The sequence below is a fragment of the Athene cunicularia genome, assembly GCF_003259725.1.
Source record: "Athene cunicularia isolate RWA chromosome 3 unlocalized genomic scaffold, athCun1 chr3_part1, whole genome shotgun sequence".
Taxonomy (NCBI): Eukaryota; Metazoa; Chordata; class Aves; order Strigiformes; family Strigidae; genus Athene; species Athene cunicularia.
The window spans coordinates 123487493-123515467 of record NW_020799097.1 but is presented as its reverse complement, the minus strand read 5'-3'; positions in this window follow the sequence as shown (position 1 = coordinate 123515467).

Genomic DNA, 27975 nt, shown 5'->3' with positions numbered 1-27975 from the left:
GCACTGGAACAAGGGTCAGGTAGCCAAGGAGAGAGGTGCTGTTCCTGGTTACACACCGTAATTGCAACATTATAGAGAAAGATAAGGAAGGCAGGTTTGGAAGATTTCAAGAAGGGATTTTGACATATCTGAATTTTTCCATCAGGTCTTTCATGCTTTTCATGACTGAAAAAGGGCAGATTGTTTCCTAAAATAGTTTAAGCTAACAGATATTGCACCACCCAGCTGTTTGCAGACTCAGAGTTCAAGAGCAGCAGCTTGATTTGACAAGAGCTTCCAGTGTGGGCTTATCAGTTAGAGGAAGGAAAAACAGATATGGCAACGTCCTGCCTTCACACTGCATGGACATCAAGCAAGACAACATCTGACTTTGGATCACTCTGGATACATTAATTATCACTCTGGTGCTGCTCTGGCTGGGTAGTTACATCCAGTTTTGGGGATAGTTATCTAATTAAAATTTGTTATTCCTTATCAGGAGGTTCCTTCTTAATTCTGTCCTTGTATTGTTCTCCCTGGACTATCACTGGCCAACAACCATGATGCATCTTAAGCCTGCAAATGACATTGCCAGTGCCAAGATAGTTTCACCTGGGAAGTCTGTTGGTGGAGGAGCACCTGCAGCTTCCTGGGATAGCTGTCTCGCCACCGGAGGCAGAGAGGGAGTGAAGAGTGGGAAGCACAACTCTAAGGGCTTTGTGCAGGTTGTTCTGAGACAGGAAAACCTTGGAGAAAGGGAGATCTTGGAGAGGCTTCATGTCCTGTTCCCCTCTGGTCTGGCATGCCCCCTTCCCTCTGCACCTAGTTACTATTAGACTTGTGGAGCAAGACGCTTTGGAGAGGCTTTCTTCACCTTGAGCTGTCAAGTGTGCACACGAGGATTGTCCTTTGTAACTTCTCCTTTGGAAGAGGGTAGCGTTTGTATGTCTGGCGGGATTTTCACTATAAGAATAACCTGCGATGCTGGTATTTATCCCAGGATACTGTCAAGTGAAGTACTTTTTACATGAATCCTTGAGCTGAATGGTAAATAGCTCTTCTGGCTCTGCTTAGCAGGTCGGACAGCAGCAGAGACAGCTTTTTACACCCACAGCTGCCACTGCCCCGGTGCTTTTTGGCATTGGTGGTTTCAATGCCAAGACAGTCCTAAATCCTAAATATATAGATAAATAAATTAATAAAAATAAAAAGAATTTTACAGTGCAAGGTTTTTTTGCGCCTCCAGATGGAGCTAGTAGAGAGGGAGTCACACTGGGAGGATTTTTTTTCCCCTCAACCTGTGAGCCTGGACAATTTAAATACTTGCCCGAGAGAAAAGAGACAAATCTTCCAAATGTGCAGTTACAAGGCTGGGGACCCAGGAAACTCTTAGACGGGACAAGGAAGGTATTGGTTAGCCCTCATCCCCACCGAGGTGGACAGTTGCCTCCACCCAATGGAGCACATGTCTACACGAAAGGGGACTTCTTGGCAAGGAGAATAAACTCCAGACACGCATTGTGTTAGACACTTGGCACTACCCCTGCCAGTGACCCTCTCTTCCATTCCCAAGCAGGAATAGCACTTGAGATTGAGTTATAAAATCAGGAAATGAGTTCTGCTGCTGGCTCCACAGGAGACATCCTGGCTGACAGTGGTCAGACAACCTGTCTTTGCTCCTCAGCCTCTTTTAGCTGATATTTGCAAAATGAGTTGAAAGCCCTGGCTGGAGGATGCTATTAAGGGCATAGTCAGAGTTTCCTTCCAAGCACTTTGGAGAAGACAGGGTGGCTGTGCACCAGGTGACACAGGCGTGAGAGGCAAGCGGATCAGGAAAGCTCAGCCACATCAATCAACAAGCAAACCACAAAACAAGTAAACTTCTCCCCTAACCAGAGAAGGTGAGGGTGAATGACTCCTCTCCTAATAGGTGAGGGTGGCTATGCTACTTTTGTGGGCTTTTAGGCTGAAAACTTAAAGACTAATAATGCTCCTTGTTGTGAAATACCTTCTCACAAGAAACCCAAATGCTGTTTGGTAACATCTCTTTAGTGTGGACTGGTGGTAGCGCTGGTGTTGATGCCTGCAGAGTAGAGCATCCTGCTCCACGATAAACATCTGCCTCTCCTGAGAAACAGAGCCTCCCTCAAAGGTCTGTCTTCCTGCAGGGAGACAGAGGAGATGAGCCACAGGGAGACTGGCCAGAGGCCACCTCTGCGGGTTTTGGGCTTGTTATGTCCCTGAACAGAAATACCTGGAGGATGGGGGGAGACAGATGGAGGGTTACCAGCCATTCCCATTTCTCTCTGTAAAGCCACAGAAGACGAGGCTGGTTTTTTTGGCAAGTGCCAAGTGATTCGTTTGCATGGTGCACAAATAGATAATTAATACAGGCTCCATGTAAGCCATATCCTATCTAACTGCATTGCTGTGAAATTGGATGTGGGGTAAATTATATTTCTCTTTAGTGCTCAGGCTGGTAACAGTAAAGTCTGAGGAACCACTTGGTCTCAGCTGCTACAAACCAACTCCCCACAACCAAACTCATGGCAGCACCTCCCCAGCACCACCCCTGCCACCCCTGTGGGGCTGGACTGGTGTTAATGGGACTTGCCCACCCTTGGCTGGCAGGAGAGGACAGCAGCCAAACACTGCTGTTTAATGGCACCTGAAAGTTTTGGGGTTTCAAACTCAGCCACTTATAATTTCCCTACTAAGGCTTCTGTCACATATGCATTCTGTATTCTGATTTAAATCCCATATCTGATGTCCATGCAGAATTAATCTGAAATTATTGTACCCCCTACCCCAAATCCATGTGAATATCTAAAAAAATAGATTATGATCTTATTCTGCCAGATTATCACACGTTTCCTGAAGGGGAAAGAGCTTTGTAGCAATATTTCTGAATTTTTGCACAAGTTTTCTATTATAAAAATACAACAAGGCTTTGCCATCTTGCTTCTTGGCAGCCTATTGTTTGCACAAATGCATAATTGTAGCATGTTTGTTTCTATTTCTGTTTCTACATCTCTGTCCAGTGCAGCATGTATGGATACCTTCCCAGCACTCCTGCACTTGAGTGCTGTGCCGTGAAGATGTCATCCTTCTGTAGAGCAGAACCAACATCCAGCTCTGCCGTCTTTCCACGTATAACGAGAAGTTTACAAAATGCCATCCCTTCCCTCCTTCTTTATATCCCCCTTTCCCACAGTGAAGCAAAGAAGAACACCTATTGCATCATCTCCCAGGCACACATGCTCTTCACTGAACTGCACCAGTTTATGCCTGGCAGCAGGATTTAGGCAAGTCTGCTGCCATGACCACAGGGACACCAATGCCTGAAGGTCTCCAAGGTTTTGATAGCTGATCTGTGTGAATGGACCACATTGTATATCTCCTGGGGACTAGCATCATGCTGGGCAGAGAGGGTGAGGGCTAAATGGAGGTAGGAGGTACAAAACACGGGATGGCAGGGCTGGATGATATCTGAAAGTGTTTTGCTGCTCCTGCTCTTGCCCTGACTATCTGCCTGCTCAGAGTGGGGGAAAGCAACTGAGGTCCTCACCAAAACCCTGCCCTGACTAGTCCCATCTGACAGACCAGAGCACACCCTAATAAAATATATAAATAACATAATAAATATATCTATTTAAAAAATATTAAAATTATATAATAAAATATATTAAAATTATATAATAAAATATAAAATACTATATAAAATTTTAAAAATAACTTGCTAGTAAATTATTAAAACCCCAAATGCTCCTCCTAGCTTGCTTAATGTGTTTGTTAACAAGCCTGAGATGGGCCAGATGTCCAAGTAGGGTGATGCTCAGCAGATGTGCCTTGCCATTGTTGGGCTCTTGCAACCATGGTGAGTGTCTATGACAAACTGGTGGACTAAGCTTTGCCACTTCAAGATCTTATCCCCCCTCCTTCCATCTGCTTTCTGCTTGTGTTGGAGCTTCCCACTCCTGTTGCTGGCTTGGCCACTTAAGTCAGGTTTGCACTAAAATGCAGACCGTGAACTTCAGTGGCTGACCTGTAAATAGAGCTGTCCACCCTTGGAGGAGGCATGGGACAGACAGTAAAAGCCTCCAGGGCTGCCCAGACTTAGGTGTCAGCACGCAGAGAGTTTTGGGTGTACACTGATTGCTGAATAATTAATTACCTGCTCGTTTCTTCCTCCCACTCCAGCTCCTGAGGCTGCCTACCAGCAACATTTCTGAGATTGTGTAAGCGTATGAACAGATATGTGTATATGTATATGAGTGTATCAGTATCAGATGACTTTTGACAGCATCCAAGCAAGATCATCATCTCATCATTTGATGGAGCTGGTTTATGGTTGTCTGAATGAATGTTTTTACTGCAGCTGCAGTATGCAACATTTCCCCTGTTTTCCCCGATTTTCTAGCCTGTAACACCTTGTAATGAATGAGAAGCACCTATTTACCTGCAAACAGTGGTAGAAGTCAGCGCATTTTGCTCATGTTCAGCTTCTCTGCTTGGGAAAATAGAAAATTTTGCACCAAGTGTCACTTGCTGAGGTTGTCTTTGCCTCTCCTCCTGGGAAGGGAACACTTCTCTGCAATGCCATTACCTGTTTTGTATGAGGAGCTGGCTGGCTGCTAGACCTCCTTCTACTGAGAAGAAATCCTCTTCGATTTGCAGCCCCTTAGGAAAGCAGCACATCAGGATGGCTTTTTCAAGGCTTTCTTTTCCCTCCCATCCTTTGCTTTCTTCTCCCTCCTATCCTTTAGCTCTCAGTCAGATTCCCAAGGTCTCCCTCTCAGAGCTCTGTTTTCTTTAATAGTAGGGTATTGTCTGTCTGTTTGCCTTTCAGTCATCCCACACATGCTCCTGGCTCTGGTTATATACTGCTTACCACATGTGTGGGTCTGGCACTCCGGTCTTCCGCATTATATACCAGTGCAGTTATCTGAGTCAGCAGACCAAGGTTCTGCCCCCACATCCTTGCTGCCATCCCAGGACTCACTTGGGTGGTGTCACTTCTAGCTCCCTGCGTTTGGGTCGTCTTGGAGGTTTTGCCACTTGAATGATGTGTCACTTTAGCCGGTGTGCCTGGATCTGGGCCTTTCCACATTTTTTCTTCCACTTTCTTTGGTGCCACTTTCTCATGTGGGGAGGTGGGCTCAGATGAATGACTCACACCCCTCTTTTTGTTCTTCTGTCCCTTTTCAGTCTCCTTCCTTTCAGGTGGTGAGCAATAGATCAGAAGAAGACATGTGCTCTACTAATCCCATGGAGGTTTTCTAGCATGCTGGCAACTTGTGGCAACTCCACAGGACTGCAAGGGGCCCTAAAGAACTACAGGCCATTGGAGGTGTGGAGAAGGAGCCCCTCATGGTTTCCATTTTTGTGTCTGCCCTGACGTGGTGCATGTGTCTCTCTGTTTGAATGTGCATGGAGACAGTCATGCAAGCACCTTGATGATTTACTTAACTACTCTAGAAATGTTGGAGGTTGCTTTGAGTGGAGAGGACACAGTCAGGTTGAATGTGATAGATAAAGACTTGAAATCTCTGGGCTTTAGCTGCACCATGCTGTTGACCTCCAGGTCCACATGCTGACTGTACCTCTACCACAAAAACATCATGCTAATGGTGAAAGATGAAATGGCAATTTGCTTGAAGATTGTCTAGGAACAAATCAGGAGGAGAATGGGAGAGCACCCCCAGGCTGAGCTTAGGTAGCCGACACCTCCTGCACTAGAGTGTGTGGGGAATGAAGAACCCCATGGTCCAGTCGTGGTGAGACATCTGCCCTCTCCACAGTGGTGATAGACCGATGTGGGTCTGTTACCACCTGGTCTTTGCACCAAACATGGTGCACATCTGTCCTGCTGTCATGCCCATGGTGAGAGAAAGTGGAAAAAAGAAAGGGTAGTGTGGGAAGGTGGTGAGGCTCAAGGCACAGACAAGCTCCTTGACCTATGGCCTTCACTAGGTACCTGCTGGAGATTGTCTGCGCTGAGCAGAAATGACACAAGCTGCTTGCCCACAGTCTGCATTATGACATGGGAGGGAAGCTAGTCCTTGTCACATTCTGCTTTTGTCTTTTCCGAGCCTTTCTTGCCGTGAGGTCACCTTGGTCACCGTGGTGATGAGGTAATTTCTGGATGTTCCTGTAGAAGAACTCAGTTAAATTATTTATGTGTTACAAACATGTGTAAGAACCAAAGTAAACAATGACAAAAATAGTTGCTATTTTTCTATTTGGATGTCTGGATATCCAGGCAGTATTTAAGTCTATAGGCGAAGCAAAATCTGCATGGAGGGACAACATCCTCCATTATACCCAGTGATGCATTTGGGAAAATCAGACTCTGTTAGGCACACAGGTCTTCACAGAAAGAAAAAATCATTTTCTTTTTTCTTTTTTTTTTTTTTCCCAAATAAATAACTTGGTTTAATAAAAATGTAAATGTAAATCTTTGAGAAAGAAAGAACAGGAAGAGATGAGAAAGAAACAACAGGAACAGAAAGACCTTGAGGTCGTGCAGAGAGAGGGTAAGTGACCTCTCCTGCAAAGGCTGAGTTTTCATGTACATCACCTGGCTGGGCCACCTCCTCAACTAGTGGTGATTCTCTTAATGTGTACAATAGGTCAGCTGTGGGTACGTGGGTGGACTGCTCTGGTTCCCATCATCAGAATATTAGTTTATGAGCATGATGGTCCCTTGATGACTTGGATGATCACAGACTGCACTTCTAGTTGACTCAGGCCAAGGTTCATCAGACACCTGGGATGTGTCTTGGACCCACCAGTCCTCTGTGAAGCCAGTAAGGAGCGTCACACTGCAACTAACTTGATCATGCAATGTTATGTCCATGAGAAAAATGCCTTTGAAGGCTTTGCAGCTAAAGAGGTTTTGTGCAGGGAGCAGACACATCTCATAAAAACAACGTGTGGTCCCAGATGATTAGTGTCTCTCATGCTAAAGAAAGCAGCTAGAGTAGATCAGACAGATGGGCTTTCCACTAGAATGCCGGCATGACAAACGCACCAGAAATAAATATCATGTCACTTCTCTCCAGTACAAAAATAAACAGGTTTTCTTTCCTGTAGGTCATCCTAACTTTTTCTTCATACTCAACATGACAGCACCAAGTCTTTCACAGGTCTTCATCCTGATTGTATCACATCCCTGCCCACAGCCAGACAGCAACAAACACTTGTGCCATTGCTATCAAGTACAGGACGTTACTGCAGAACATGGCTCCTGTTGCTGCTACCATCCCAGAAAAACATGAGTTCGCTGTCAGGAGCAGGACCTTTCTGTGCTAGAAGCCAGCCTTTATCTCAAACACATGGCAGGCACAACTTCAGGAGAGAAAAAATATCTATAGACACACACATGCATCACTGGTGCTGGAGGGACTAATACCTCCCGTAAACCCTCGAAGGAAGGGAATGTGCTTTGCAGGAAGTATACCAAGGGTTGTTCTTCCAGAAGGACAAAATGAATACTGGGATAGCTTCAAGCTGGGCAGGAATTTTAAACACCCGCAGCAAGGCGAAAAGAAAACAAAATTAACGTTCTTCCCTCAGTGCCTAATAGACAGGTGTTGGAGAAATCAACTTCAGTCTCAAGTTTCCATCAAGAGTCATCTTGGTCTGGTTTTGATTCTCTCTGGCCTAATTGCCCATTTCTCAAAGATGTGTGCTTTAAATCCTCAGGAGTTTGAAAATAATGGGTTCATGGTCTTATTATCCAGCACTGGGCCCATTTGCCACGCAGCTGTGGAATCACCCGTGTTGGAAGGGACCTTTGTCTAATAACCCCTGCTCAGAACAAGGCTGACAGCAAGATCAGACTGGGTTTCTTAGGGATTTATCCTGTCAGGTCTTGAAACCAAGGATGGACACTGGACAGCCTTTCTGAGCAATTTGTGCTGCTACTTACCTCACCGTAATTGTTTTCCTCTAAAACCTAGTGAGAAACTCCCCTCTTTCAGTTCATGTCTGTAATCTCACAGCTGCTATGCACCAGTGTGAAGAGCCTGGCTCTCTCTTCTCAGCAACATCCTTGTAGGTGTTGGAAGACCACATTTAGCTTCCTCTAAAACCTTCTCTTCTCCACGCTGAACAAGCCTCAGTCCCTCGGTCTCTACTCATACACAGTCTTGATTATTTCTATAGGTTGAGATCAAGAGAAATTTCCTTTGTGTCCCAAAATATGCAGGAGTCTAAGCATTTTCCTGAAGCGATAGCTCTTTTTGAAGCTCTGAGTTACTTGATAGACACAACTAAAAGCACTAACATGATGTGAAACTAGATTTTCCTTTCTTTTCCTTTTCACCTGAGCACAGAAACAAAATGCTTCATTTTGGTTCACAGAGAAACCTTTGGTGATGGAAGAAAACCCCAGAGATTTTATTTCATTTTGGTGATTGGGGGAAAAAAGGTGGCTTAGAGTTTCTACATTTAGATTTCTACACTATCAGACCTCCCACCCCTTACTGCTAGTAATTGAATAAAGCTTTTATTCTATAATAGAGGCTTTGGATGGTGTTGAAGCTCTTCAGCACTGGTTGTGTTCATTTCCAGACTAGAGAAGTCATCAGAAGGAAAGACCTGACAGAAAAAGATCTGCTGAAGGGTCTCTCCAAACCTACAAGCTACAAACTGAGACATTACTCAGAGTAACCGGCACTGAAAGTCCTTGGTCTTTCAACCAGGCCTTTTAACCTGGATAATGACCCTGGTCATGACAATGAGTGGAAAGTAACCTCTTATCTTGGCTTTTGACGTGGAAATTGCTGATGATGTGTTCGGTGAATGCAGGGAGCTGGACAGTGTACGCAGGGTAACTGACTTCCCATGTTGGCTGTAGGTAGGAGAGAGGTACCCCATGGCTGAAGGATTACCACAGCTCCTCTTCCAAATCCCAGGCTGCCTTGTTACAAGCCACTAACGACACCACCAAAACTCTGGGAGCTGACATTTTCCCCAAACAATATGCTTTGTTGACATGTTTGTCAACCCAGATAATCTTGGAAAAACTGCTTGAATTTGGCGGACGGGGAAAGTCAGAAATATTGCCTACAAAGTTTACCTTACTATGTAACTTCCTCAAAAATACCAGTCATAAAATCCCCAAATACTTCGTCAGTGAGAGGAGGCTGTCACGTTCTGGGCTCTTCGTGCAAACGCTGTAGACTTTCTTCATGTCATGAGCCATCTGGTTCCTGCAATGTCCACAAAGGAGGTGATGATGCCCACACCTACCCGGGGGTAAAATTTCTCTTGTCAATGGGAGTGACACCTGAGCAAATAAATGAGCATCTGACTCACAGCTTCTCCGTAGCACTCCTCCACCTGTGACGTGGGCAGCACTGCTGAGCTGCTGAGGCAGGAAGAAAAGGTCAGGGAAGTGAGGCCTTATGAAAAGAGCTATCCATCCACATATATCCTCAGGCACACAGTTAAACAAATAGAAGAGCAGTGAAAGAAGTAATAAATGATTACTCAGAGTTTACCTTGACTTTTATTTATTTCTCTGCAAAAGTAAACATAGGGGTATCATGCCACATAGGAGCTCCTGTATATTTTCTTTTTGGGAAGGTTGAACTGAAAAAGGTCAAGAAACACACTTTGAGTGACCTCAAACTGAAAATCAAAGCCACAGAGATGCAACATGATCAAAGCTGTCTTGTGGTTTCCCAACTACTTTTCCTATTGGTTTGACTGGGGTTTGGTTATGGACTTTGATAAAAGCAGGGCCAGGCATAAAAATCAATGCTGCTTCTCACCCTTATTTTCAGTCCATTATATGCTATTGATAGCACCTGATATTTTTCATCATGACAAGTTTTTATCTTCCCCCGGGTTTGTTCACAATCTTCATCATAAGACACATTTTGCCTGTCCAGTAGGTAGACACTGTACTGTCCAGACAACTTATCTGTAATGAGATCCCTCATTTTCAATTTTAGCATCCTTCCTTTTCTTTTTGCACTGTGTGCCATCATCTTCCGTTCACTTCAGATAAAAAGGTCTGTTCTTTTTTTTTTTTTTTTCGTTTTAGAATGGGTTGAAAATAACCTTTTGTGTGTGTGCCTAATAAGAAAAAGAACTTTCCTGTTTTTTTCTCTCAACAGAAGGTGTGTTTTTGACTGTAGCACAGGTTAACCTATTTTTTGAAAGCAAAGTGAAGGAAACTAGACAGGAATGGCGATTAACAGTATGAATTTCAAAAGACAGGAGAAAACAAGCAGATGAGCCAAAGGAACCAGCCGTTCCTGAAACTCACAAAACCAGCAGTTGAACCCCAAAGAGAGGGGCACAAAAAAGAAATGTGTGACATGGGTAGAAAGACAACCTGGCCAGGAGGACAAGGAGTTCACCTTAATTTAAGAGGAGCTGTTAAGTAGAAACAAGAGGACTGGGAAGAGAGCCAGACTGGTCTAAGGGATAATCACAAAAGCTACCAAGTCTGGGAGGAGGGAAATATGTGTAGAAATAGAGAGAATTTAGGGCATTGGAGAAGGAAGGATAGATTAGCCCTGTGGTAAGGAAAGCAGGCAAGAAGATGGGGCAGAAGTTGCTGGTGGGAGGGTGGAAGTAGGACAGAAAAGAGGTCAGTGTGTGGAGATGTTGGGTGGATGGTATCCATCTTATGACCCAACCTGGTACTCGGGCAGGCGTGAGTCGAGTGGCAGCACTGTCATGCCCAGTGCACCTTTGAAGGAAGCTGGCAGGCCACCAAGCTGCAGCAAAGGCTGTGAGGAGAGAGCTGTGAGAGCACATGGCAGGAGAAGTGTCTGCCACACGGAACCCCTGTTGTGTTTGCTTTGGCATCGGTGAGGCAAATGAGACTAAGTGGGAGAAAAGCAGAGTACAGATGGCAGCCAGCGTGGCCGGGTGTGTGAGGTGGGTTATCGTGCCCTGCTGGAATCACAGCATGGGAGCAGAGACAGAGTGAAAAATGTGGTCAGGCAACTCTGATTGTCACTGCCATGAAGGCTGGGCAAATGCCAGCAACTGAGGTTGCAGGAAAGCCTTAGGAGGAAATCATGTGGGTCAAAAATCAAGACTGAGACAGTGACAGCAAGAGAGCCTGTGCTTGGAAATGACCCTAGGTGCAAAGCTGGGGCAGGGCTTACAAAATTTTCTAAAAATTCCATGAAAGAGGATGTTCTTCTCATCACCACTGAGCCAACTCTTTCAGTTCAGTCAGGAGCATGTGTGGAGTCTGTAGGGCCCCTCTGCGCTGGAGAAGGCTCTTTTCCCTGTCCCCACCCAGACCTTGCTGCAGCAGGATCTCTCCTCTGGACTAGCAAGGATCCCGCACAGCTCAAGGTGAGGGTCTGGAGGGGCAGAGGACAGTAATTTCTTCCATTTCTGGGCATAGTTTCAACAGTCAGCCATCTGTATCTAATGGCCAGTTTCACCTGGGTGTGCAGCGGTGCCGAAGGCGAGCAGCACTCAGCTGTCTCCTTCTCAGAGGAGTGAATGCATGGCAAAGAGTCCAAACTGGAGAAAACAGCATCAGGCCACACGTGCTGCTTCCACATGATTTTATACCAGTGCTTTTCTAAGACAGCTTGTGTTCTTGAACACCTGAGTAACTTGGAGCAACCAGGACATGCCTTACCTTTTCTCCTGACTCATATCCTGCTGTGCAATGGGGTACACAAAAGCCAAAGGTTGTGGTATTTTCCAGGCCACCATCATTTAAATAGTTTCATCCAAGCCCATGAGCTGACCTGTCAGAAGTCTGGAAAGCAGGCAGCTCCCAGGGTATCACTTTTCCCGAAAATACATGCTCATGATATCAAATGGAGGCAGCACTTTGGTACTTAGACTTAAAGGCTTTACTTCCATTTATTCTGCTTTGACAGAATCAATATTATAAAGATGAATTGTTTGGCCAAACTACTGTTTCCCTTGCAGACTCCCTAGGGTGAACACATTTGTGTTAGCTTTTGTACACGAACACAGGTTTTTCAGAGATTTATTACATTTACGTGAGGGGGGGAAATAGCAAATCATTAATCCACAGCGTCCCCACCTCTGTCTAGCTGTGCCACAGAAGATATGATGGGACTGGGAGGTGAATTTGCACAATCCTATTCTGTTTGTTCTCTCTCAGTAACTATCTTAACATCCTGTGTAGCTGTATAATTGCCACTAAATTTGAGCTCTTGAAGCGGTCACCGGTTTTCAGCGGAGTGGAGAAATATAAAGAAGATAGAAAGTCCTTAGCTGTGATTGCATCCAGTATCTATCAGCGCTGAGTATTGTCAGTGCAGCCCTCCCTTTTTAAGTGTTTCTTTCTCCTCTGTTTTTTATTACTTGATCCCAAATTTGCTTAATTCAAGAAGTGACTTTTGCAGGTGATCCAAGATTTTCTTTGCCGTACATAAAAATGCAGGTGATGCTTTGATGAAGCACATTATAAATACTGTAAAGGAAATCACACCAACAGGGGAGAGAAGAACAGTTCAGGTCTATCTCCCTGGATAGTTTGATTCCCAAGCAGTCAGAGAGCAGGAAGAAAAGAAGCACCAAAATTAAAACCAGCATATAAATCAATCTCCAAGAGTTAAATCAGAACTGGAGGGATGGATTAGATGTTGTTATGTTATTTGTGCAGCTATTCATGCTACTCAAAATGGGAGTATGGCATCAACTCAACTGAAGGCTTTATTCACTGCCAGTACTGAATGTAATGACTGAGATCCCATGTCATTCAGCTTACCATAACCACCACATTCCTGGAAGAAAAAGCTTGCACTGGGCCAAGAACAAACTGGGTGCACTGCAGTAAATGTTAATATTTAACCACCTGGAGTTTGCCAGCCCTCCAGCACACGCAATGGCAGAAACAGAGCCTGGGAGCAGGTCCTTCATTCACAATGTGCACACATTGCCCTGCTGATATCAAGGACGAAACTTTAAACTTATCAAAGTCCCTTTGATAAGATGAACTGAGTCAACCTAGGAGCTGTTACCATCAAAAAAGCATTTAAAAAAGCAGGTTTTGCTTTTTCTGCAGTAGCCCCACTTGATATCAAGCTGGACTTGAAGACAAATGAGGAATTTTCCTCATTACAAAGAGAAGAAAACCTACTCATCCTAGCCACCTAATGTATTTCTAAAGCAATATTTAAGCTGCTTTGCATTTGTGTCATCTGACCTTTCACTCTGCAGGGCTGCCAAGGGATGGGCAGACGTGGTCATCCGTAGCCATCTGGGAAAAGCTGACCAGCCGGGGCTGAGCTGGCCTTGGCTTCCAGTTCTGGCATTCTCCCAGTCATCGTCAGCTCTCACCTTCAGAGGAGAAGTGCCACTGAGTCACGGGTCTCGTCTGCTGGCACCCTGGCCAAAAATACTGGGCCTGACTTTTGAGGATTTAGAGAAGGGGGTGACGACAGGTGTAAGATGTATTGTTAGAAGGGAGAGGGTATTTTTATAGCTTGTTCCTTTTCCAAGGAAGCTGGGATATACGTTGAGATAAAAAAGAGGAGATTTGAGACTCCTGAACAACTATAAGCTAATGAGGTCTGGGTCATGGTAGGTTGAAGGAGATTACAAAGTCAGAGTATGATTCAGTGAAAAGGCATGTCTGGAGAAAAGTAGTAATGAAGTCTGTGCTTTCAGCTTACTGTCCAGGGACAAACCACTCCATGGTGTGGGAAACAAGCAATTGCATCCTGGATTGTTGCTTTTAGGAGATTTAGGCTGTTTTGCCAGCTCTTGATAAGAAAATATATGCTGGAGTTTTTTATAGGGCTTTTTCAAGAAGATGGTGAAAGTTACAAAATTATTTTATTGCCTTGTTTTCCCTTGCAAACCTTCTGTCTTTTCTGCCTTGCCTCTATCAGCACATGAGCATCCTTCAAGGTCTCAACGTCTAACCTGACGCACAGCCACAACTGCTCCCCTTATCCCTTTTGCTCCATTTCAGAAAGTAACATCAGAAAATGGATTCTCTTCCAGTGTTAGCTCTGGAAACCCACCCTGGCAGGACAGCTTTGCATGCCTGTCTCACCCAGGGAGCCGGCAATTAGCAGGTGTCACATTAGAGCTGCTTACATGGGCTCAGCCGCACCAGCTCAGCCCTATTTTTAGCCAGGGCTGAGTTCACAGCCAGGGCTGCAGGGCAGTGAGAAGTGATGGGCATGTTACAGGACATCAACCCCTCAGGTTTCTTACAAATCTTTGTGGTGCCTCAGAAGTCATCAACTTCCTTAAACACAAGCAAATGCAGTCTTAGGACGTCAAATTATTGACCGTGGCTCTCCTGCAAAACCACCGCGTTTTGCCTTAGGTGGTAGCAGGAGATCTTTTCTTTGGGTTTGTTCCCCAGTGGGTGGAAGGATTGTGCCAAGTCATCTGAGACTCCTGCACTCGGTCCTGGTGTCCTCATGCCTGTGTGATAGAAAGGTGGTTGGAGGTGATCACTAGCCCAGCTCGGATGGGTGCAAGCAAGGGCAGCCTGGGAGCTGGCAGCATCCAGCGGGATGTGTGCATCCATCTGGGGCATATCTTATTTTGGGAGAAGTGGCAGGGCTCACTGCTGCATCTCCTGGGAACTGAGTAAAAGTCACGCCAACAAACAAGGATCTATTTTAATCCCAGCCCTGACAACTGTCCCTCCTCTACGGGGGTTTGAAATGTCACCTTAAAGACCAGGGGCTTGGTACATGCTGTACAGTTTAATGAAAAAAGTCACGTGGAGCCTCATGGATAGATGTTTGACGAGTTACACTAGGAAAATTAAACGCTCCAGACGGGTTTTGCATCATCACATTTCTTATATTAAAATAATTTTTCATGTGATGGTAGTGGAAGGCCAAATTCTGTCTTTGCATAGCCAAGCACATGTGCTGTGATTGAACTGGGACCCAGGATGCCACGGGCAGGTTCATTTACCTCTGTGGGAACTGCTGCCCCTCAGTAGCAAAGCACGATTCCTTAATACAAGTTGGATGTGCCCCTCTGGAAAGCAAATTTTGACTAGTGTCCCTTGCAGTTTTCTGTGGGTACTTCTAAACATGGACATGCTTAGCCACCTAATTTCCCATGGAAATGGTGGATCTCTCAGGGGATCTCATTATAGTCTGGATTTACAAACCAGTCTTCAGAAAAAATATTGCATTTAACTGAAAAAAATCCTGGTAGAATTAGGTAGGAAAAATACAATTCAGAGAAGCAATGAAAAGTTTTAAAACTACAGCATTTTAAAACTTCAACTCCTTGGTGTTCAGCTTTTTCCCTTGCGTTATGCCAATTAACACTTAGATAGCAAATGATTACAGATGGAATTAATTATAAAAGATTCACTTTTATAGCAGGACACAGGTTCAGTCCAAGTAGCTGTTCATATGAGTAAAGCTGCTTTCTTATACCCTTGTTCAAAGGATTAGGAAATAAAATCTCTTTAACTGAATAACACTGGCCATCTAATTTTCCTTTTTTTTTGTGGCAAGACTTCATAAAAAGTTGACAACAACTGCTGAATATCAAACGAACAATATATGGTAAGAATTAATGACATATATTTAGCATCTGCTCCCAGTAAAGCATTTGTGGAACAGACAACTGGATAAAAAAGGAGGACAGGGACCGCATATAAGAAATAGCATTTCTTAAGAACTGATGACAATAGACGCTCTGTCTCCTGTACCAGGAAAATGTACTAGTGTTTTATTGCTGTGTTTATTATTTAACTTCAGGAGGACTCACAGCCACTGAAAATATTCCACTGAGGTCCTAGCATGCTGCCGAGACAACAAGGATGTATTTTTAAGGGGAAAAAAGCGCAGAATTGGCTTCTCCTCCCCATCTGAAAGGGGTACAAGAAGACCAGTGCCACTGGAGCCGGTGGGACCAGGATGAGGAATGGCTCAATAACCCTCCCCTGTCTCTCTCCGCAGCAGTGAGCGATGAAAAGCGCACTCAGTGTGCGGTGCAATCAATGCAGGGATTGTAATGCGACTTTCCCTCCCTTCCTGAGGTCCGTCTGCAGCCTTCCCAGCACAGAGATGCCTTTTCAATAGCCCTTGCTATTTTTGGTGCCTTTTACCCATCTCGTCGTGTGACCAGCTTGGCCTCAAAATGCCACAGGGGGCACAACCAGCGTCTGTTCCAGGAGAGCAAAAGGGGAGTGCTGGATTGACCTGGAAGACATGGAAAGCCATGTGTGAGGAGCCATTACCTTATTACATGCTTGAAAAAAAGGTATGAAGAAATTCAGCTAGGCAGAGCTCCCCCCAAAATGCATACAGGGAAGACTTAATGAGAGCAATGCACTGCCAAAGTCCTCTCTAGCCAGTACCCCTCCTCCCCAGCCCTGTTTTTCTATCAACAGGGCATTAACTTCTCTTCCCACCAATCATTACTGCCTTGTCCAGCATTTAGCTCTTAAGCAGCCCATGTCCCTGCAAAGGCCACGCTCCTGTGTGTGTACCCTGAGCTAATTTATATTTGCTGTTTATGCTGGAACATTAATTTGCCTAGCAACTATACTTTTTTTTTTTTTTTTTCCATGCTGGTTTACTATTATTTATATGTGTTCACAGTGGCAGGTCTGCTATATCCAGGGTTTATTAGGGCAGTGTTTTTCTTGGTTTTCCTCCAGGCTGGGTCCTCTGCAGAGGCTCAGCTGGGTGCTGGTGCACTTGTGGGTGCAGATGCAGAAGTACAAATGAGCCAGAGAGACTTTGCTTCTGCTCCACCCTGGCACTTGCAGGTGAGTATTTTTAAATTATGTTTCTCTTTCTATGGCAGTCCTGGTCAGGTCTGCCTTTCTCTTTGGGTGCCCCCACCAAAGGCACCAGGGATCTTTTCTGTGTGCAAGGTGCCCACTCTGCTCAGCCACCTCTTCGTCCATTGCAGAGTTAGAAGAGGTGCTGGGGAATAGTTTGGGACAGGGCTGGCAGGCTTGGCCAAAGCTGTTGGGGCTGTGCTAAGGATTTACCCACAGAGGAGCTCAAGACCCCACAACTGTCCCATGCCATCTATGTGGTATGTGTTAGTACATGCTGGTGTAAAAACAGACTGTGAGTCCAGGGTAGAGGTTTTGTACCTTTCCCACCTGGGATTCTGGGTCCAAACTGGGCTGATGAAGTGGTTCCTCTTGCAAACACATTTTCTTGGCAAGGCAGCTGGCAGCCCACATCTCCTCCCCTTGGGAAACATGAAGCTGCTGGAATATTTCTGTAGCTCTTTTTCTTAAGGCTTTTGTTAGAGACAGCTTCACAATTGTCCTGTCCAAGTTAAGAACATGCATTTGAGATGGTTTTCTGGCACTGGGGGCCAACTGTCAAAGAGCAGATTGCACCCACACACATAAATTCTCTTACCCCCGACTGCATCCAAGTTGCCTTGGAAGCAGGTCACCAGCCAAGCTGTGGACTAGGATGTGCTGTAGGGTTGGGATGAAGTCATGGGTGATACATACCCTGTGCTGCTGACGTAATCACAGCAGAACTTCAGGATTTACAACAATGGCAGATACAGCCCTTATATTTTAAATTCTGTTTCCATGTTTTCTGCTTGCTAACTCACACAGTGATAGACATCTCTGATTTTGGTTTGGTGCAGAGTCTCCAAACCATTTAAACCCTCCTGAGCTTCAGAGGAGCTGGATCCCAGAAATAAGCAGCTGGGTCCTTATTTTAGAAGAAATCCCAAATCAGGCTCTGAGCATCCCATGTGTGGAAAAAGCATGGATTTGAGTTTAGATGGCAACTTTGCAGCTCTGGTATTTCTGTGACCTTGCAGCTGCCATGCTGACCAGGCTGGTGTAGCTTCTGTCCTCTGTGTGGTGTAATTTAGCCAGCAAAATAACAAGAGAGGCTTTTCTGCTCTTCCCAACAAAATTGTGCTTCCCAGAGGACTGTAGTTGTGGCAAACATGGAGACCATAGCCCACAAACCGATGTATGAGGGCTGGCCTTGAACGCCAAGCACACTGCTGTTCAGAAAGTAGAGGAGCAGATCTCCTGAGCTGAGGTCCAACTTGCTAGAGACAGTCTTCGTAGCAAAGCTACAGCATGTCTGGAAGTGCTTCCTGAGCTGTTCATGGTCCAAAATACTCTTGCATCTGGAACAAGGGACAGGTTCGGGACTTTCCTCCTTCTAGCTGGTCCTTGGGAAACAGAGAGAAGAGTCATTGCAGCTGAGAAGGATGGAGCTACCTGGCAGAAACAGAGAAGGAAAGCAGGGGAAAAACATCACAGCAGAAGGCAATGGCTGGGGAAAAAGCAGGTTACGAGTGGGAAATGTGTGCAGAGAGAAGTCTTAAAAGGAAATTGAGGAAAGAATGACAGCAAGGAGGAAACTGTATGCCACCAAAATTATCAGAGGAAGGTCTGCCAATGTGGTTTTTTAATATTGGCTGCAATCAGGATGTGATCCAAGTGTTTCAAGCTCCAGCTGTGCCAGTCCTTTGCCCCACTCTGCCTCTCTGTATCCTGGAGCAGCATCTCTTCTGGATCAGGCATTTAGACAGGTGAGGGCAGCAGGAAGGTTTCAGGACATAAAGAAGTCTTTACATCTTATTATTTGTTTTAATATGTGATCACGAAGCCATGTAAACATGTATTTCTCTTTAAATCAGAAAATTCTTGTACATACATGCATATATTTATTTATACACAAACATCTCTTCACAGTGCAGAAACAGATTGCTTCTCAGTTCTTTAACCTACTTAACCCATAATTTCTCCTAAAAGAGCCATGGCAGCAAGACAAGCTTTAGTTTTGTTGACAGAGGGATCCATGCTGATACCATCACCTCCACTAACCCACTATGTGTGGGACTGCCATAGCTTATACCTGTTCACCAGCAAAACATTGTTCCAGTAAAAAAATGTTCCTCCCATTGCAGAAGAAAGGTCCTCCCTAAGGTATCTAATCCACTGATGAGCAAAGGTCACTGAAGAGGTTTTCTGCACACCCCCTTGCCCAAAGCGCTGGTGCTGGGGAAAGGCAGGATGCCTGGGCTGAAGAAAATGAAGTCCCAGTTTCCAACCGCCAGCTGAACATACTGGTTTAGCTGGATTTTCATGTTCTTTTACGTATCACAGGTTACTTCTGAGCAGCAGTGCTCCCTTGCACATGAGAGGGATGATCTGCCCTGGGAAGTGAGTGGGAAGGAACCTGTAGTGTTTTGGCATCTCTTCATAATCTCCCATGCACGCCCCGATGGTGGTACCCAGGACCTTGCGGTGCCTAGGGTGAATAGAGGTGTCGCACCTGTGAGCTCAAACTCATGAGCTACCTCCCTCCCTCTCTGCCTCACAGGCCTGGGGAGCTGCTGGAGTTGGATGGAGCATGCTCACCACCAAAATGCTTTTCCTGCATTATTTTACTCGCAGGGAAACCTAAACCGTTGGCTGCACCTATTTGCTGACTCAAAGTTTTGCCAGATGATGCTGTAATCCAAATGTCATCATGGCGGCAACCTTACACTGGGTGACCGGGGTCGTGGGTCTCATGACTATTGTCATATTTTTGGAGCTGTACTTAGTCCAGAGATAAGGCTTCCCTTTGCAGTTTCCTTTCCATGACAAGATTATGGCCATGGGTACATGGCCCTCCGCCCCAGGATGCACCATCAGCAGCTTCTGGGAGGGCCCGGTGGGTGGGGACAGAGCAGCTCCCGGGCTGCTGGGGCTGGCAAGGTCCTCTTCGTTTTGGAGAGGATGGTTCTTCTTTGTTTGGGGCAAGCACTAGCACCTTGTCCCCAGATGGTCACCTCCAAGCCATGAGACTATCATACATTCCTGGTGTTTTCAGTTCTAAAGATGTTTTGTGGGCAGTGGGCTGATATCTATTGCCTTGAGTTATTTTAAAGCAACTAGGAAGCTCTCTCTGTCACTAATATGGAAAAGTTGAGCTCTTCTTTTCAGGTTTGTATCAAGTTTAAAACATGCCTAAAGTTTAGGGAGTGTCCAGCCATAGAAGTGCTGGCAGAATCAACCGGAGAGGAGTTTTACTGACTTGTTAAGGTCTTAAGATACCCCTAGAGGCACCCAAAATGGACTTGGCAAGATTTTATTCTGCTTTTATTGGATCAATATCAGTCAGCTCTTCAGGTAGTTGCCTGAATATATTTTTTAAAATTTTTATTTGTTGTGAAAGGCCTGACTCTCTATGACCAGAAAGATGCTTTCATCTCACTTGGAGGCAGATGGGGCATTTGCGAGTCCCATCAGCATCGGATGTAACGTGTGCTGGTCCCTCCAAACTCAGGACTCATCCCATTTGCTCTAAAAGCACTTTACATCATCCCAGGGTATTTTAAGGCCAGGTCAGTGTAAAGTGATTTTGGTATTAAGGAGTATCAGGCCCAGAGATTTTGTAACTCCACTTATTGCAATCCTCATAATCAGCTTGGACTTTCTAATTAGCTGCAGTAATGACTCAGCCCTGTAGACAAAGGTTGAAGGTGAAGGGTGACATGCTAGAGTTACTCTTTTATCTGTGAAAGTCTGAGATGTATTGTGCCTTTTTTTTTTTTTTTTAATTTACCCTCTCACAGGTTTCATTAACGGCATTAAAAAGACATTCAATATGTTCAAAAGCCATGGCTGCCTCTCTTCCTACCAGATCAGAAGTCTCTCTAAATCAGCTTTAAAAGATCCAATTGCTGAGCAGCCGGGCTTTCTGGAGGCCACCTGTGTCATCACCCTTTGGCACGTATAAGGTGAGAACTTGGTTTGCTGAGGATTGTGGTTTTTCCTGGGGAACCACGGTGCCCAGTGCACAGTTGGTGATTCAGTCTCCCTGCCCATATGAATCCAGCTCCAGGCTGGTCCATGGAGAAGTGGCTTGGGCAGGAAAATATGCCAATCCTGGGCAAATCTAATTAAAACCTTCCAAGAGAAAGGAAGAAATTCTTGACAAAGGGGACTATGAAATTTGAAGGGAAGGCTGCTTTGCCAGTTCTTGTTGAGTGAATAGCTGCTGGAGTTTCTTGAGTCTCCATAAATTACTATAATTTTCTTTTCAACAGCCTCTACTAATGGTTTTGCAGAAGTATCTCATTAAAGTTTATGGGAGCTTCCAATCTTCTGGGCCTCTAAAAAAGGCAGAAGTTATTCTGTGCCTTCACCTGAATTCATGAGCTGTTCTCATCAAACTTCTGTCTCCAGGAAAAAAGTCCTGTGCTTATTTCCTGACAAGTGTTCCCATCTGTGTGGCTTTTTGTCCCCATCTCCCAGCCATTTGGGTGAAATCTGCTGTCCCATAGGGTTGCAACCAACACATGGTGATGGAGATGCTGGGCAAGACCCAAGAAGCTGATAAAGTACAGCAAAATCCTTGAGGTGTTTGTTGCTTGGGTATTTAGCATTTTATTACCCATTGCAAGGTCCTCTGCTGCTGGGCTTTACACTGAGCAGGTTAAAAAAAGGTTCACAGCAGCAAAGATGTTGCTGTGTTCAGCCCCGCAGTGCAGACTTTACAGCATCACTCCTGCAGCACCGTGTAAAACATCCATGGGGGACTGCATGGGGCTGCAAGGGGCTTGTGAGGGCTGCACGCTCTCACTTCCCATAAACGACAGTCTTGGACTGGAATAACAACAGCTTGCTGGAATAACCACAGTCCTTATGGGAGACCTCTAAAAGAGACACCCCGGCCAAACAGGAGCACAGGGGGATGCTCAGCAGCCCTGAAGGCTGCTTTAATCAGCTCTTGCTTTGCCATGCTGGCTTTCAGGACCTCTCTCCCTTGGGGACAAGCTCTCCAAAGAAAGGATCTGGAATGTGGATCCTTGCAGGCTGAGGGATCCCAGCACCCTGCTGCAATTCCCACGTGGTTGGAGCTGGCAAAGGGTGAGCCACCTGCAAGCAGGGAGCTGGCTTGCACCTGCAGGCAGGGTGGTGGCTCTGCAGCCCGAGGCAGGGTTTGGCCATGCTGTGCCACTGCTGGAGCAAAGCCACCTTTGCCTTGACACTGGGACAGAGGGTGAGGAGGACAAGCTGGCACCTGTGCCAAGTGGGGCTGAGATGCCATAAGCCAAGGAACCAGTGAGATGTGAAACAGCCCTTGGAGCTCCAGGCTTGGCAAGAATAGCACCAAGCAAAAATGGCACGTCCCCTGGAGAGGTAGCACCTGCCAGTTTTACCTCTTGCACAGCCATGCAGCTTTCTGGTCTTGATGTCTTGATTTTTTTCAGCCTATTTTCCCTTTAAATGAAAAAAAATGCCTTTTAAACTTTTTTTCAGTCCCAAACTTCTTCAAGGGTCAGAATGGCAAGCCCTGTCTTAAAGCCCAGTGTGGCAATGCATAGATGAGAGATGCCAAAGGTCAGGCTAGCTTGGTCATAGTATGCATATAGCCTGTATAGAGTGCTTTCAGATGCTGCCTGGCCCAGCACCAGGGCAAATCTGTGTGGCTGACAAAGACAACAGCATCGTGCCCTCACCACTAACACAGGAACGTGGCCCAGCATGTTCACCATCGCAGTAAATCAACTTGTTGCATTCCTTATTTGAGGCTTCCAGCTGGCAACCCTGCAAATCCCACAGTTTGCCCTTCCTAACAAATCAGTTTCCAAGTTTTTTTACTGAAAGATGCAGAATTTGGCTCCTTTGTGAGATTTGTATTCAGTGAGAGCCTCTTGCTCCTGCCTGCTCCTCGCTACCCTGTGATGCGCCAGTCCTGTTGCCGTCTCTCCACAGCCTGATCTTGGTGGCATGTGAGGTCATTTCCCACAATTATAGATAAAGCCTGGGGACCCAGAAGGCAGAAACTGCCTGTGTTGTAGAGCAAGTCCTTCACCAGTGTGGCCAAACTCCTGTAAAAGCCTCTTCACTCAAGCGGAGAACATCTATTGCCCTTGATAAGCTTGTAAAATATTTCTGGCTGTTTCTGGATTTCTCCACTCATGTTTTGCCCCATATCTTAAGCTAACTAGAGGGAAGAAAAAAAAAAAAAAAAGAAATAAAGACCTCTTGGATCAGGTGTGGTTGAGGTGGGAAGCCTGGTGTTGAAGCACCTGCTTTCATATGATCAGGACCCAGCTGCAGAATAGGAAATGCTGTTGGCTTTTAGCAGCTGTTGATGGGGAAAATACAGCACATCGCATTATATGCTCCTGGAAACAAGCGTAGCCCAAGGCAGTGGAGACACCCCTGTGCTTCAGTAGCTATGGCTTTGCTGCCTGGCATGAGGTTGTTCACTCATGCTGCTCACTGGCCCCATCTGGTCCAGAAGTCACACAATTGGAGACCTGGTTTCCTATCCTGCCCTCTATTTCTGAGGTGCTGAGAGATGATCCTTAGGAATCACTCATTGTGCTTCCTTTGACAAGGGGCTGTTTGGGGCAAGGAATACTTCTTCAGGGATTGTTGTGTGCCTACCCCCAGCAGCAACTTGATCAGGAATGAAAGTTATAGGCCCTCCATGAAAGCGTACCTGGGGCAGTGAAATGCTGGGATTTCAACCCCAAGCCCCAAATCAAGGTTGACATATGGGTGATTCCCACAGCCCTTCACAAAGGGGTGATGAGTTTACCTTTAAGCTTCCCTCCAGGGTGCGGCCGGCCTGGCAGGGAGAGCCATTAGGTAAAGGAGCCCCAGGTGTCCTGCATTAAGTAAGCAAAGGTCAGGTGTCCCACTCAGGGGTAAAAGCTGGGACCACTTGCAGGCAGGGGCAGTGTATGTCTGTGAGGTGGATGCACTGTGCAGAGTTTCCTGTTGGGGAAGGATCTCCCGCCTCCCTGGAACTGGGCTCCAGTCAGCTCTGGCTTTTGTAAGCATGGGCTGTGTAGAGATTCAGTGTGTGGTTTCCTTGGTCTTATGTATTTGGTTTGTTGACTTGGTTGTCTCCTGTCCCTTCTATGGGAAACTGCATTTCACCATTTATTCCACCCATTGTTGGTCATGTGGTGTCATTGTTGGGGTCAGTGGGATTGATGTCAATTATGTATAACTTGACTTGTTTGTACCCCCAGCGCTCACCCATGTCCTGATCTGTTTGTATCAAATACAATTGGGTTATTGGTTCATCTTTATGCTGGCTGTGTCCTTTATGCTAGGCCTAATAATTGGCAAAACAGGCAGTCTGGCTTTATGTCTGTAGTGTTTCTTTCTTTGTGGATGCAGTCAAAGCACAATTTCACTGCTGGCTAAAAGCTTAGCCAGGACATCAGGATTTAGCCCTCGTTGCTACCCTTGCAAGTACAGACTCCATAAGGACTTCCTCATGGACACCCACTCCTGAATTTGGGTGATGGAGGTGTGAATGACTTTAGAGATGCCTCTTGCAATTCTTCCTACAAGCTTCCAGAGGTCTGCTGTGGCCAGATGAGGAAGATCTGCCTGACACAGGCTTCCCCCACCAAGGAGGATGCAGACTGGAACACAAACCTAATCTGTGCCTGGCTAGGTTTTAGTGCCCCTTACTGACTCGCTACATTAGGCAGCAAATCACTTGGGAGTGCTGTGGAAAACCAAAACATGTGTGCACCTGGACCATTTACTTCTCCAGAAGAGAACATCACTGTGTGGTAAATGATTAATGGGAAAAATATTGCACCACTCCCCTCCAAGCCTCTTCCAGGCGTGCTGATGCCCTCCCAGCACATGATGTTTCTTGGCAACCAGGCAGACATCATCCCCTTCCTTGATGTCCAGCATGCAAGACAGCCCAGACAAGCACAGGAGGGACTCACAAACCTTGGAGTCACTATTTCTGATCAAGAAATGGAAAATCCTTTCTCCGGGGAGGTGCTGTCCTGTCTTCTCCAGGCATTTTGAGGTGCAGTGATGGCTTTGTCTCACCCATTTTGGCTGAGACCACCTGTATGGCTTTGGTTCAGAGAAGAAAATCCCTCTGTGGCATGAGGCTGCTCACTGGCCCCTCTGCAGTCCTTTTCTCTGCCAGTGTTGTGTCCTACAGCCACCACTTGACCCATTAGGATGGACCACCGTTGCCCCCAGGAAGCCCAGAACCTCACTGAAGGCTTAGGTTGTACGTCGGTAAGCATCTGCTTGACAACAGCTAAAACGCAGTAAATGTGATTTATAATCCACAGACAGTTTTATTATCCAACAGATTTATCATCCAACATTTAAAGAACAGTACTGTGGACAAATTTAACCCCCTCCACCCTGAGTTTGGGCGGAAAGGATGGCAGCTGATGGTGCTCCAAGAGGATTTGTGCTGCCACCAGCAAAGCCTTAGCAACGGTGACATGTCATCCAAACACAAGTGAGACTCTGCCTTTGCCACCAAAATGAGATAATGGTGGTAATATGTGGTGCTGTGGGCACTAGAAATAAATAGTCTTCTGACATTTTGTTTGGCTTCTCCATGACTATTCAGTACTGTGAAGAAAACATTTTGGCAGGGGTTCCAGCTGAAGCCTTTTGTCCCTCTGTAACTAAGGAAGGGAAGTGAGCATGGCCTTAATTAAAAGGATTTACTAAGGGCTCTTTCTAGAGACAGTCTGTGAAACAGGATTGTTTCAGCAGAAATGGAGCAGGGAAGTCCAGCATGGAGCAGGCTAGAACTGAAATGATGAAATCCACCTATTTCCATCAGAGAAGGGGTAAAAAAACAGGGCAGGCTTTGTGGAAAGTCACTGTCCTACCAGAAAAATCCTCGTGAGTGTGTTCCCAGGGGCTCCCAGGAGATTGTCAGTGGATGACTTGGCTAAAAATGCAAGATAGGGAAGAGATGTGAGACATGCTCATTTGTAACAATAAATACATGATCTTCTCCTTTCTATTATAGATTCAATTTTCAGAGAATGCACCCAAAGTGAACAGCAAAACAAAAGGAGTAAATCAACAATAACAATCCTATTACATGAAATGGGTTAGCAGCTTGTATTTCTTTGCTTTCCTCCTACATCTCCTTAAATATAAGCACCTGATGGGACACCAGTGGCCCTAAGGGACCATGTGTTCTTTGCAGATTTCTCCCAGGGGCAGGACATCCTCATCAAGCCATGGCTCCAGGCTTGAGGCTGCCCTGACTTTTAGTCCAGCAAGAGCCTGCCAAATCTCAGCGAGAACGCCTCATTCCTCCTCTGTGAAATTACTGCAGCATGACCTCACAAAGGCAGTATTTGCACCACGTGTTATATCTATGAGAAGCAGCTGTGCAGAAGGATTCGGCTGTCAGGAAGCCTCATGTTGCCAATGAAGTTTTGGGATGCAGCAGCTTCAGTCATGTCTTTCCATCAGGTGTTCCTGATCCTGTGACCCCAGACTGCAGCCTGCTAACAGAAAGCAAGCCAGTGGGTCCAGGGTTTCTCTGCTGACTCCCCCAAAGGCAGCTGGAAACCTGGAGTTCACCACTGGCCCTTTGGGCTTCTCCATCCCCCAGGTGCTTAGCAGCACTGTCATCACTTCCTCCAGTTGAACCACAGAGGTCCAGAAAAGTTCAGGTGTCATGGAGAATTTGTTATATGCTTGAGAACAGGTGATATTTGATTCCTTACCCCAATAGTGGTGTACATAATCCTGCCCATGCCAGGGAAGGAGCCTGCTGATCTGTCAGTAAGGTACTAACATGGCACAACCATTGCAAGAAATAAAATTAAAATGGATTGGTTTTATGCATTTCACAGGAAAAAAGGGTCACTTGGACACACTGGGGTTGGTCCTCTGGTTGGCTTTGCAGAGCTGCAGAACTAGGAGTTGGATGAAGAGTACCATTCCCTCTCTGGGACAAACTCTGCTGCTGTGCATGGGCTTGAGAGCACAGTCTTTGTTTTCCTGCAGAAACTAGCTGCTTGGGTAACCGTGAAAAAAAAAAAAAAAAAATCCAAAAAAACCCCCAAACCAAACACCCCAACAAATACCAGTGCTGATTTGAAAAAAAAAAAAAAAAAAGTCACCTCTCTGGATGGGACGTTTGGTGGGAAGCCAGTTGTGCACAGCTAGGGCTGGAGCGGAAGCCCAGTCATGGTCCCCAGTACACTGGAGGGTGGGGCTGCTGCACAGATTTGGGCTGCTAGACAAACTCGCTGTTAAACAAACCAAATAGCTTGTTCCCATGTTTTTCTTTTCCTTATTTAATTTAAGGATTATTGTGTGTTACCAAACTCGGTAGCAGTTAGCAGGAAGCTAAGATTTGTTTTGTTTTTTCCCCTCTTTAAATTTGTGTGGTTAATAACGTATTGGAAGAAAGAAGTAGTTAGTAGAAGTAAGTATACAGCCAGAATAATTTTTTGTGATGGGTGGGGATAGGAGATGGATGGTTTTAGCATCGATAAATTTACCATTCTAATTTGTGCTTATATTTCCCTACAACCAAGGACTACCCTTCTCTTTCACCTTAAGCCCCTGGTTCTGTCTGTCTCTGTGAGAATATTGTGTATTCCCCTTCTCATTCAGATTCCAATGTTACCGTAAATGAAATTTACCTTTTAAATAAATACTAAAATTCTGTGCACCTCGTGGCTACTACTGTACTTAGGCACATACCTCTTAACTACTTGAAAGCATTCCCTGTTGTCATAATCTGGGATTTTATATTAAAATGTGTCAGTAGTTTCAGTACCTCCTGCATGAATGAGAATAAGAGGTATCCAGAGAGGAGACCAGACAAGTTCAGACCCAAGAAATGGTCTGGCAGGAGCCTCACAAAGCCCAACAAAGGCAAATACCATATCAGAGATGGAGACAGAGCCAGGCTCCTGTCAGAGGTTTCACAGGGGAAGGTGAAAAGACAATGGGCACAAGGTGGAAGATGAGAAATACTGGTTGAACATTAGGAAAAAATGTGTTCTCTATATGAGGCTGACCCAAAACTGGAGTTCAGCAAGGCTGTGGGATCTCTGGGAGGTGCAGACCTTGGCCCTGAACCACCTGATCTAGCTGGGTTGAAGGAGGAACCTCCAGTCATCCCAGCTCCAGAGGTCCTTGCTGGTCTCTGTTCTTCTGCAGATCTATGACTCATGGGGAAAAACCGACAGTCTATTGGTGGAGAAACTGGAGAAGTTATAATCACTCCTTTAGTCTTGTTCTTAATCAACATGTTTGGTTTCTTA